Here is a 10989-nt window from a genome sequence, read left to right on the forward strand (position 1 = left end):
AGCATCCAGCTTCCACTCAGGTCATTATCTAGCGGTTCATGGGTTTGAGCCCTGTGTCAGGCTCTGTGCTGACAGCTAGCTCAGAGCCTGGAGGCTGCTTCGGATTCTGTGTCTCCCTCTCTCTCTGACCCTCCCCTGCTCACGCTGTCTCTCTCTCTCTCTCAAAAATAAATAAAACATTAGAAAAAATATAAAAAAAGACCAATTGAAATCTTACTGTTTATACCTTGTATCTTGCCTCTTTTACTTAGCATTGTATGATTGCCATTCATTACATTTTGTAAAACATGATTTTTAGTGAGTATATTTTATTCTATAGTATATATTCATATAGTACTATCCATTTTCCTATTGTCTTTATAATAATGGCATATGGATGTGTATTTGGCTCTATCCACAATGATGAAAAATATTATAAATTAAAATATATTTGTCAGTTTGATATATTAAACTACTTCTTAAAAGTGGAATTTTTATCATTAGTGAGGTTGAAATGTTTCACATACTCTCTGTTCTTGTTAAATGTTCTTTTACCTTATATTCTTTGTTTTATATAAATATTGTCATCCAAACTGTTTTTCATTTGTGTTTTCTAAATACATTTTGCTCTTCCTTGTATTTTAGATTTCTAAGTTATTTGGCTTTAGACCTGTCTTATAAATAGCATATAATTGGATGTTGAGAATCTTTGTTTTTGTTGAGAGTGTTTAACCCATTTACATTTATTGTCATATTTCATAGGTTTGATATTTTTGTCAATTAAAAATTTTCTTCTTTATATGCCTCTTGTTATTCATTTTGCTTCTTTAAGATGGATTTTATATTTGTTTTCTTTCTAGTGATTTAAAAGGCACACATCTAGTTTTTATTCTTTTGATGCTAATTTTATAGTCTTAAAAATTTATTTGATTCAGATTAGCTCTGAAAGCTCATCTAAAAGGGGGCATTCAAAAGAATTCATGAGCAATAACACATTATTGGAATCGTGTTTATTTTTTCAAGTAGACTATTCTGAGGGACAAAACTCATTCGATTTCAAGTGTTACACTTTCATGTATACTTTACAGTAAAGTGAGCTTAATGAGCATTTCTCCATCAATTAGACCCTTTGGTTACTTCAAGATTAATTTAAAATAAAGATAACTAGAAAAAAAACCCTTTATCCAGGTACTCTTTCTCTGTAAGTACCCTTCCTTCTTTGTCACCTCTCACTATGTCTTTAATGTAGGGAGTTGGAGAGCAACTAGCCCTTGGTAGGAGGGGGCAGCATGAGGTAGCAGAAATTGCTCTGAATTGTTAGATCTTGGGTAAGTCACTTTCCTTCTGGGCTTCAGTTTCCGTATATGGAAGTTTAAGAGTTTGGAGTACATAATCTCTGAGGTCACTTGTAGCTCCAATCTTCCATGATTAAACAAAGTTTATTAAGCACCTATTTTCATAGCTTCAGCCAGGACCCATATAGAATGACAAACACACAAAAAAATCTATGTTTAAAAAGTAAGAAAAAGAAAAGATACTAAGATGACGAGATTCTGTGTCTTGATCTGTGTGCTGGTTACACTGTTTGTAGTATGTAAAAATTCACTGGGTGCTTTTATTTTACTTGTGTATATTACCCATCAATAAATAGGAAAACTAAACCAAAAAAGAAGAAAGAAAGAAAAGAAAGAAAGAGGAAAGAAAAGGAAAACTGGGAAGATGTTTAGAGATTGTAATTATGAGGTAGGATGGTGTAAGGGACAGTCCACTGAAAGTAGATAGTGAGTTTAAATGCTGAAAACTTGAAATCTTGTGCACAGTATTGAACCTTTTGAGACTCAGTTTTCTTAGTGAAAATAAAATTTGTGGTTTCTGCTTTATGAGGCAGTCAGGGGTATTGAATGAGTTAAAAGCACATAAAGCACCTGGATGTAATAGGTGATCAATACAGATTATAAAAAAGAAGGAATACGAGTATTAAACAAACTATATGATAGATTCAAAGAACTAAAAGACTTTACATCATTCTCTTAAGATCACCCCCAAATTAATAAATCTCGGAAAGCCCAGCGTTAAGGAGACTATAAAGCAAAAGTCAGGCTCCTATTTTTCTGCTAACATGCAAGCTGGTAATACCTCTCTTGGAGAGCCACCCGGCAATTTATAATAAAACCACCCAGTATAATTATGATCTTCAAACTGTTAATCCCACTTTTCAGATTATAGCCTGAGGAAATAACTCCATACAGAAAAACAAAATTTATTTATTTAAAAATGCTTATTATAATAATGTGTGGAAACAACTAGCTGAAAGATGGCTAATTAAACCATTTTAGTGATGCAGTGGAATATTGTTCCATTTAAAACGACAGATACATGGACTACGTAGATATATGGAGAATTCAAGCAAAAAAATTAGAAAATAGTGTCCACTCAGTGAACACAGCTGCATAGAACCTATGCCTGTGCAATGATAAAGGAAGTGAATTTTGTGAATTTCTGGCTCTATGTAGAAAAGTGATCTATATTTTAATTTTGGTTTATTATATTATAATGATTGTTAAGTGAGTCAATAAAAATAAACACATATGTTCTGACATAGAACACCATATCTATGAAAATAGTGTATAAAATACAGAATAAAAATGTACAGCAGGTACATCGGTGTAGAAAAATAGACATTGTGTTCCTCATAATATTTAAGAAGTTGTCTCACCAATGCATTGTGAAAGGAGTTATCACTCTCAAGAAATGCTTTTCCTAGAAATAATTTCCAAGTCAGCTAAAGTGCCAAAATATGGAGATGAAAATTCATGAGAGAAGCTGTTCTTAAAGATATCAAGTTCCCTATCAGCTGCATTTTTTTTCCCAGCTGCTTTTTCTTCTTTCTTTTCTTTTGTGATAAAGGAGAAGGTTTTATAGATGCTAAAATGGTTTACAATTGCCTTATTTAGTTGCTCCTATTTTTTTATGTCTCCCCAAAGGGTCACAAAATCTATGATTTAAAAAGAGAAAATGATGTGTTTTTAGTACAAAGAGAGAATAGCCACTTTAGAGAACCAATAGGAAAGGAAATAAATGGAATCGGGCACCTGTAGCCATACCATACTAAGTACCTTGGATCATCTCAGATGTCAGAAGCTTCACAGGAAGATGGAATGAGGTGCTGGGTGGTGGGGTACCTCCTTTTCATCACTGGGAGGCCTAAATCAACCTGTTAGTGGTTTTATAGTGAAAGGCTGTCAGAGTGCACAGAACATGGTGAGCCCTGGTGGAGGGATGCTCCGTCTTCCCCTGGGCCTTCTTTTGGAGTTGTCTTTTGGGAACAGAATACCTTTTGGGAAATAATGGAGGAATTTGCTCTGTGTGGGAATGATCTAGATGTTTTAGGGGATGGAGGAAGCTTTGTATCTGAAATGTGTTTGGTGTCATGGAAAATTTTTGACCCAAGTTACAAAGTGCAAGGAATATTCCCCAAAAGAGGACTGGCAAGGATCACAGAGTTGGAAGGAGTCTTAGAAATTGATTAGTCCAGACTTTTAATTTTGCCAAAGAGGAAACATACCCAAGGGAGAGAAATGGCTTGCCCAAGGTTATAGTCACTAGTGAGGACATGGCCAAAACCAAGTCTGTTGCTTTCTGGCTATTATTGCTCCTGCTCTGCCTTGTTGAAATTGCCCTTACCTTCCACCATCACTTCATTACTGACCTTCTCTGCATGTGTCACACAAAAGATTAGCCCTCAGACTTAGAAATATAGCCCTTTAATTCACAAATATTTCCATCACGCCATCAGAGGTATGAGTCAGCAAATCATTATCTGTAGCATTGTTCCAGAATCCTGTTTGTCTAGCAGTGGGAGAGAAGTTTAATTTCAAGATCTTGACTCTGGAATCAGACCACCTGGGTTCATATCCCACTCCCCCACTGGGGTGGTGGATGATATTAAACAAATTATTGAACCTCTGTGAATTTCGGTTTCATCTGTAAAATGGAGGATCATAATAGTATCTATCTTTTAGTTCCCTTAGGTGAGGATTAAATGGGATGCCCCATTAGATGTGGGCTTGGTTTATAGCAAGTGCTCAATAAATGCTAACTATTATTATTATTGTTCTGAAGATAGTTAGACCTATTTCTATCAAAAGTCTTAAGGAAATAAGAACTTTTTTTTTTGAGGGAGGGAGGGGTATTATCTAGACATGGTCCTTGGGTGCTCAGAAGGATTTTTGGGGGATTGTAAACTTGCTGAAACTTTCAACCATCAGAAATCTTTCTCTGGTAGTCTTTTATGGATCTAGTGTGATATTTTCTGTAGCTTTTCATCTAACAGCTATATTAATTACCCCAGATTTAACTACTTCTATCTTTAAATTTTTTCCCCTATTTTTGTCTCCCAATTTTTATAGCTTTATTGAGGTATAATCGATATGTACTAAACCCACATACTTAAAGTATGCAATTTGATTAATTTTGATATACACATGAAACCAACACCAAAATCAAGAAAATGAACATATACATCACCAGCAGGATTTTTGTGCACCTCTTGGTAATCCCACTATCCTGGTACCTCTGTGCCTCTCCTAACTCCCTGCCCCCCATCCTCAGCCAAACACTGATCTGCTAGAATTTTATTTAATGGAATCATACAGTATATTTTTTGTTGGTCTGCTTTCACTCAGCATAATTATCATCCATGTTGATACATGTATCAGTTGCACATTTTTTCTTATTGCTGAGTATTCAGTTTTTTCTTTGGTCAGTCTTTACCTCTGTCTTGCTTAACTGGACATGATGTGGGGTAAAAACACATTTTGATGATTTGAAAATATCAATTGGTGAAATATCTATGTTTCATGCTCTTATTTTCTATTTCATTGTTATCCAGTATACATAGTAAATACAGCAATTGTAAGTTCCCTGAAAGTAACACCCATTGGCATTCTTATGCATATTTTTAAAAATGGTGTCTATAAGCAGTATTATTATTTATTTATTTGAAGGTTGAGATTAAAATTTTCTCCTGTGTCTTTGGCTCTCAGTATTAAAAAAAGCACACTTCCATTGGCCTAACCCAATGAATTGATTGAATATATTCAATTATATAAATGCTTACAACAGTTTTTATTTTTACAGTAAGATATTTATTCTGTTAATGTTACGGTCTTTTTTTTTTAATGTGGACAGTATGTTCTCAATTCCCTGGCAACTGGAGCATAACATGAAATAAACTAAAAATTGATATAGCAAAAGTAATATATTTGCAAAATAATGAGATGATTTCACAGGCAAGTCCATTTTTATAATGACTTTTTACCAACACCATGGAATCTCTCAACTATTGACATTCCTGCATGTGGGAAGGAAGAAGATAAAAATTACCATTCAAAACATCCATTCAAGTTTGGTGAAAGATTTAATTTCTTCATCTATCACAGTGTCACAAGCCCTATGAATACTATAGATCAAGCCTCAGTGCCAGAATTTCCGAGACTTGGCAATGTGGAGGGTAGAATTTAGCCAGAGGGAGTCATAAAGGCAGGGAAAACAAACTTTACCCATTCTGCCTCTTAAATTTGTGTCCTAGGCAGTTGTCCTGAGTGCTTACTTTGCCCAAGATGCCTGGGAATACAGTAATTTAAAAACTGAGCCTCTAGCAGAGATGTGTATACTGACCTTAAAGATTTTATTCTTTAAGATGGGTCTGGTGGCAGATAGAGGTTTATATGGAAGAATGAAAAGAAAGTGTAGTTTCTATACTCAAAGATAACTTGAAGATTATCTGGTCCCAACTTTTATAGGTGACTAGTCCAAGGTCATAATAACTTAATAGCAGAACTGGGACCAGACCTGCATATTCTGAACCACAAACTCTCACTCCCTCTGTGTTTCTGCTGTGTTGGGACTGGTTTGTTGGTGTGTAAGGAGTTGGGCTGGATGATTTGTTCTCTTTGAGCTGCCCTACACTGGCATCTGTTGCCTGGCAATTGCATCCTTGATAAGCTATACTTCTTGAGCATTGTATCTTCTTTGAGCTTGTCCTTTATAAAGCTCCTTACCCTACTGTTAGCATCTAAAGGTTGTCCTGGATCTTCATCCCCTGCCTGTCAGCTTGTCCCCAGCTGTAACCTGTCTTCTTGTGCACAGGGTGTGTAAGAATGTAGTGTGGGTGGGAAGCAACAGATAAAGATCATCCTCGATCACTGGGAAGGACCAATCCCTTTGTTTTACAGACCTGGAGACACAGGTTAAGGGTTATGGACTTATCTATAGTTTCACAGTAGTGCATTTAAGATGATGTATTAGACAGCTTGGGTTGCTATAACAAAAGGCCATAAATTGGGTGGCTTATCCACAACAGGCATTTATTCTCACAATTCTGGAATCTGAAAGTCTAGGGCCATGGTGTCAGCATGGTTGGGTTCTGGTGAGGAACCTCTTCTGGACTGCAGACAGCTGACTTCTTGTTGCATTCTCACATGGCTAGAAAAGAGCTCGCTAGTTCTCTGGCCTCTTCTCCTAAGGGCACAACTTCCACTCTTAATGGCTCCACCCTCATGGCCTAATTACCTCCAAAGGGCCCAACCTTCAAATATTATCACCTTGGGATTAGAATTTCAACATAGGAATTTGGGGAGCAACACAAACATTCAGTCAGTCCCTAATTGAGGAAAATCCAAATCTCTTGTTCTGTGAGGGATTAAGTACAGCAGATCTCCCTGCAACGCTGTTTGTGCCTCATTAGCATCAGTGATGGTATTTAGCCTATGCTCAACAGCTGCAGGGCTGGCCCAGAAGAACATAGTAGGAGAGGATGTCTAATAAAATGAACAATTGCATGTGAGTGTAACTGCGCCACTGCAGACCGTGTGCTGGAAAATAGCTCTCTTTTATGGCAGTACATCACCTATCTGTATCATAACTGATTTAGGTCACTGGTCTCACAAATAATGGCAAACAGAGCAATGCAGTTGCTCTCCAGTTCAAACTAGTCTGTCTTTCATTCTGCTCTAACAGTAGGTTATTTAGATCTCTGTTTATTTTTAAAATCTTTTTTAAAGTTTATTTATTTATTTTGAGAGAGAGCGAGAGCGAGCAAGAACAAGCAATCAGGGGATGGGCAGAAAGAGAGAGAGAGAGAGAGAGAGAGAGAATTCCAGGTAAGTTCCACACTGCTAGTACAGAGCCCAATGCAGGGCTTGAACTCAAGAACCATGAGATCATGACCTGAGCCAAAACCAAGAATTGGATGTTTAACTGACTGAGCCACCCAGGTGCCCCTGGATCTCTGTTTAGCATGTAAGTCACTTCATTCTTGAACATGTTACCAGTTCACATGTTTATAATGTGAGAGTGGCTCAAGAAGGAACCCCACTGCCTAGTTTGGGAGGCACTTGGTAAATCTTTATAAGGAAAATATTATTTGATACCCTTTAAGGTGTTGGTAGACCTGTACATTTAATGAGACTTCCAATAATTTAGCAATATAATTTTGTTCATAGTCTTGATAGTTCTGCTAATAGTATCTGAGATTGTCCCCACTTATATCAGAATGAAAAATTGAAATGAAGAAAATAAGAGTGACCAACTTCACTGGAAGGATTAGGACTAAGAAAGAGATAAAGGGATATCTTCTCATTCAGTCTGCTTTTCTACATCGTAGACCAAGACTTAGTGATCCTATTTTTCATTTCACAGGATAACAGAAGAACAACACTTATTGGGAAACTCATGACTTTTAAAGTCATTTGTGCTCTACAACATACTATTTTCAGTATAATTATTTAATGTGGAAGGAATGTGGTCAAGAATACACTTACATGTGATTTTTAATGTGGAGTATCCAAGGGCACTTTCTTTTCTGAAACATATACTTGAGAAAGATAATTTTAGAAGTTGTTCGCACAGTTCCTGACGCTATCCCTGCTTTGTCTTCCAGGACCATAGAAGACTTATGGTTTATACAAATAAAAGACATTACTATCAAGATTTAAAAACATACACATATGCACAAAGAAAAATTTCCCAGGTAGTGTGAGTTGGTAGATACATACCTAGTCTCTGTCTGCTTTGGTGCTTTTCTTTTGGTGTTTTAGGCACATTGAAGATGAAAGGGCTTGTTAGTCTTCCTTTCTTATTTCTCACATTTCAGGAATCAGTGCATCTGATACATATGTGGTTTAGATGGACTAAAGATTTAAAGATTCACATTTATGAAGGCGAGAAAGCCTTGGAGCTTAAGGCACGTGGATGGATATTATTGCATCATAGGATCAATTGTGTTTTTGAGGTCTTTAGAAATTAACGTGCTGGGAACTTTCACTTAGGAATTGTGCATTGCATAGAATGTGTTGCTAGATTGTTAAAATATGATTGATTTCAGGGTAACTCATTTTCAACATTGTTTATTTCTGCTTTCAATAGTTGATTTTAGGTAGTTCTTTTAATATGATTAAAAGCTGACTTATTTATGGAGTACTGTAAATTAATGTATGTCAAACTCATGACTGTGCGGGTCGGATGGGGCGGACTTCCTAACCTTTAGAAACCTGCTGGGAACTTCGAAATCCAAGTATGTAATTTTCCCTTGGACGTTCTCCCAGCCACTCCCATGCACATCTGCCTTCTCTTGCCAGCTTTTTACCATAACTAAAACTTGTGAAGCCATATACGTGTCTCCATAATCCTTACTCTTTATGCCAAACTATTTAGATCACAGTAGGCATCAGGTGACAGGAGAGGGGACCTCAGACCTGGATACAAATGTTTAGACTGAGGCGTGTTGTGGAGAACTATTTTCTGAATTGAACAAAGCAAGGCACTTTCTCTGTATACCTGCACTTGGTTTCCTGGATTTAGCTTGTGTTTTGAGCACATTCTTATGGTCTGTTTCTTTGATACTCAGGAAGACTTATCCAAGAGTGTGTTTTTGTCATTGTGATTTCTTATAAAGGATGAGAAATTCAGGAGATCAGTAACGGGCTACGTTCTCAAGGCCTCAGTGGCAACTTTTGGCATATCTTCCAGGCCACCACTTTAATTCAGTATAAGCCCTTTAAGCCCCATACTCTCCTAGAGAACCACCCATGAGGACTAGTATTTTCAGGTAAGACAATGTTGCATAATAGAAAAAGTAAAGGCTTGTTTTCCTTTTTCTCTTTAGAGCTTTGGCTTTAAAGTCCGAAAAATCCCGGTTTTAGCATGTACTAGTAGGGAGGTTTCTTAACACCTTTGAGCCTCATTTTCCCCATTTGTAAAATGGGAATATTAACACACATATCCACAGCATTGTTGTGGGGCTCGAATGCGGTCCTATGTGATGAACAGTGTACAGTCCATGTCCCCTGCCTTTCTCCTGATAGAGGGTGTGTCCAGTTGAACACACCCACTTCTCCCTAGCATCCCTTCAGTAATTTTCCATGATGCTAATTCTCCTTCCACCTGGATCTCTAAGAGAGTCCTATCAGTGGTTCTGCCTTCGTGTCTCTTTCCTTTTCCATCACTAGCTTGAGATGACTGCTTTCTTGGGGAACATGGTTTTTGGAACTGCTAAGGACACAGCATACTTCCTAGAGCCAAGGACTGGAGTTTTAATGAGTTCTTTCACTAGGAAAAGAGCAGGGCACTGGGCCATCCTGTGGCTCTTAGCCTGCAGTTTGGCATCACTGGGGCCAGGCACTTAGAAGCTGGATGAATGTGGACTACTGTGTGTGGATGAAAAACCTGTGGACGTTTCTCTTCAGGTGCTGGAGAGAAGTACAAATTAGATTATTAATGATTGTAGGGAGGTGTGAGCTGACAGTCTATTTAGTTTCATTATTAAAACGAGAGTGGTTTTGGACGATGTGGATTTTTCCCCTTTTAATTTAGATGGCAGAGAATATTCATTAAGGATATCAATAAAGACCATGTCAGTGATTTAGCCTCCAAAGCTGCCCCCTGCATGCTAAGAGATGGAAAAGAAAATTTAAGTGGTTGAGAATGAGAATGTGAGATTGGAAGCCAAATTATAAACTCATTTCAACTCTTGGCCTGCAGGCGCTGGAATAACATTATTTGTTGTCAAGGATGGAAAACAACTCAGATTCAGGTCCAAGTGATTATTCCACTTTGGCATTGCTGCCTTTCTGCCAACAGCAATTCCATTTGGACATAGATTAATTAGCCAGGCAGGGACGGAAGTGTCAGTTGTGAGAGCAAAGCCAAAAGAGGCAGAGCTGCGGCCCCAAGTCGTGGTGGAGGGCACTGCGCTGGGCCCTGAGAGGACCGCCTCAGGCTGGCCCAGCGCACTTGAACCCTAAACCCACGCTAAACTGGGAAGAGGGTGCGACACAGATGGCCTCTGGACTTTTATAGTGATTGACACACCTCACACCGCCACTGACTGCTACTGGAAAATGCCTCAGACTTAGGTGAGGGAAGAAGCAAGACTGTGACAGATCCGCTGGAGTCACCAGGAGGCTGCTTCCACGGAGAAGGGACAAGTGGGGGCAGGCTCTAGGGGCTTCTCAGTCTCGTCTTTGAACTTGTACAGCCACTCTGGATCTTTTTGATTTCTGCATGTGAAACAGGAACAGTAACAGTGTTTTGCACTTTTTGCTGTTACTTGAATTAGAAAGACAGATGAGATAAATTTATGAAAACTCTTGGGAAAGATGACTGCGTTAATTAATTGAAGATAACATTATTACCACTTATTTAACAGGAGGGCGTAGGCCCTTTCCAGAGTATTTCCCCTGCCTCCACTTCCACAGTGTTTTTGCTTGTACCGCTTTTCCATCTGCTTTTACCTTCGTCAACACACGTGTGGCCTCCAGTGGAATTCCTTAAATGCAGGGGTGGCGTGGGGCGGCCGCACTCGGCCGGGACCGCGGCGAGGGTGAGAGCCGGGGCGGCGCGCGGCGCAGGCGGCAGGGCCGGGGTCCCGCGGGGACGCGCGCGGGCCGCGAGGGGCCGGGCTGGAGACGCGCGCCCCGGAGAGCCCGGCTTCCCCAGCGGCCTCGGACC

At 38.7% G+C, this 10989-nt stretch overlaps 1 protein-coding gene across 2 annotated transcripts in view; it reads left to right on the forward strand.

The window, feature by feature from the left end:
- Positions 1-10989, forward strand: part of CSGALNACT1 (chondroitin sulfate N-acetylgalactosaminyltransferase 1) — a 252405-nt gene that overhangs the window by 57230 nt on the left and 184186 nt on the right. The window contains exon 1 of one of the 2 annotated variants that reach the window (XM_029936843.1): positions 10844-10861. The exons of the other annotated variant lie outside the window; for it this stretch is intronic. The gene's annotated coding sequence lies outside the window, so the exon portion shown is untranslated. Of the gene's footprint in view, positions 1-10843; positions 10862-10989 lie in introns of those variants that run through there. 2 annotated transcript variants of the gene reach the window in all.

The sequence above is a fragment of the Suricata suricatta genome, chromosome 1 (genome assembly GCF_006229205.1).
Source record: "Suricata suricatta isolate VVHF042 chromosome 1, meerkat_22Aug2017_6uvM2_HiC, whole genome shotgun sequence".
In the NCBI taxonomy this organism is placed as follows: Eukaryota; Metazoa; Chordata; class Mammalia; order Carnivora; family Herpestidae; genus Suricata; species Suricata suricatta.